The sequence below is a fragment of the Schistocerca piceifrons genome, chromosome 1 (assembly GCF_021461385.2).
Source record: "Schistocerca piceifrons isolate TAMUIC-IGC-003096 chromosome 1, iqSchPice1.1, whole genome shotgun sequence".
NCBI lineage: Eukaryota > Metazoa > Arthropoda > Insecta > Orthoptera > Acrididae > Schistocerca > Schistocerca piceifrons.
In genome coordinates, this window is record NC_060138.1 from 371,229,036 (window position 1) to 371,231,252 (window position 2,217).

General features: G+C 38.7%; 1 non-coding gene across 1 annotated transcript; it reads right to left on the minus strand.

Annotated features, from left to right (window-relative positions):
- Positions 1–916: 916 nt before the first annotated feature.
- On the minus strand, positions 917–991 carry Trnas-gga. Its single transcript has one exon. It is a non-coding gene; the product is annotated as a tRNA-Ser (tRNA).
- Between the last annotated feature and the right edge of the window lie 1,226 nt (positions 992–2,217).

Below are 2,217 nucleotides of genomic sequence, written 5' to 3' on the forward strand. Positions count from 1 at the left end.
TCAATCTGATGGTGTTTTAACTTCCTTCTGCAATACATTGTACACAAAACGCCTAAATATTATGGAAACAACTCAACATTTAACATGTATTTACAACATATACACTGCAGTATATCAATCTACTCGTAGCATAAGTCACTGTTTAATTAACATTCACTAAAATGATTTATTGGCATAATCAGAAATTTTATTGCCACATTAGAAATTGGTCAGTCAATTTTGTGCGGAACAACACGTTTTGTTAGAGACAACAAGTATTTTATGTTTTATTTTTCAGTTATATAACTGTACAAATAACGATTACACCCTGAACAGAAAACAGTATTACGTACAGTCAACATTAGAGCAGAAGCGCACATTGTCTGCTTAACTACTGTTACCTCTGAAATTGTACGGGATTTCAGCTAATCATTTTTTATCGTAGTTTTTATGGCCCGTGAATCTCTGATGAGCAAACAAGTTTATTAATTGTGTCTCAGTTCCTCTTCAGTGCTATAACGTAACGAATATAAAGTATTACTCCCAATATAGATCATATGATCGGCAGAAGGAGATAAGGAAGTCGAAGAGCGTCGGTAACCGTTGGTTAACTGGTGACCTCAGAAAACGTCAACAAATCTAAAATACTTCCAAGAAGTAAGAAAAAACACCGCCAAACCTACCAGAAATCTCAAGAGAAAATATGACAAAAAACGCTCGATACAAACAGAAGACGACTCCCAAACCAAATATACACTAGACTTTTATAGAACATCCATGACTAACTTAATTGCTGTAGATTTGATCCCTAAAACCTCAGCTTTAAGAGCAAAGAATGAAAGGTATGGAAAAGTGTCAGAGCTCGTCAAAGTAGAATAAGATTTTCACTCTGCAGCGGTTGTCCTTTGATACGAAACTTCCTGACAGATTAAAACTGTGTGCCGGACCGAGACTCGAACTCGGGACCTTTGCCTTTCCCGGGCAAGTGCTCTACCAACTGAGCTACCCAGTCACGACTGACAACCCGACCTCACAGCTCCTGTGAAGTTTGGAAGGTAGGAGGCGAGGTACCGGCAGAATTGAAGCTGTGAGGACGGGTCGTGAGTAGTGCTTGGGTAGCTCATTTGGTAGAGCACTTGCCCGCGAAAGACAAAGGTCCCGTGTTCGAATCTCAGTCCGGCACACAGTTTCAATCTATCAGGATGCTTCTTCTCAAAGTAATTTGATCAGCTCCTCAACTGAAAATTACTATCTGAAACATTCAACTACAACGACAAATAACCAAATCCCGACTCAGAATCAGCAAATGTAAAAGACGTTGGGATCACGAATACTTTGAACTTCTGCAAAAAAGAAAAAAGAAAAAGAAGGAGAAATTCGGAGCCTGGGAATTACAGAGGAATATCGTTAATACCCGTGACCTATAAGATATTCTCAAAAGCATTGCTGAACAGAGTGGAGAAACAACCAAATCCAGAATTTAGTGTCTACCAAGGAGGCTTCAGAGAGGGGAGGTTATGCGAAGACCCAAGTTTGAATCTGAAACTGGTAACAGCGTATCAAAAACAGAGAAGCAAAAATGTCGTACTCACGTTCGTGGATTTCAAGAAAGCTTATGATAAACGAACATTGCTCCAAACTTTAGAGAAAAAGAATTTGGATAGAAAATCTAATGAACCGATTAAACAGACAAACACAACCTCCAAGGTCAAGTTCAATGGAAAACTTTCAGAGTCCTTCAAAATTAAAATTGGATTCAGACAGGGATATGCATACCCCTCTTTGCTCTGTAGCCGATAAGGTTACCTCAAATTATTAAAAAATCTATTCACCCATTATATTATATATTGACTGTTGCCAGTTTTAGATATACTTGACAGTGGCCTAACATAAAGCCCGAAACCAGTCGTTTGTGGACTTAATAAAATCATAATTAAGCAACGGGAACGGCTTTTCATTAATTGAACATAGTTGCGGATTCAGCATCATCCAATCATGGACAAACTGATGATCATGGAATGGCTACGGGAAATGAATAGAAATGAGTGGAATACGACTAGGATACAAGAAAAAAGGGATTTAGATGGATTGTCTAGCACTCACAGACGATATTGTGATATTGTCGGTATTGTTAGGAGAGGCGGTCAGCCAGACAATGTAACCACAGAGACAAACGATTAAAACAGGTCTGCAGATCTCTGTAGAGAAGACGCAATGTTTGTTAAACGTAAGGCATCT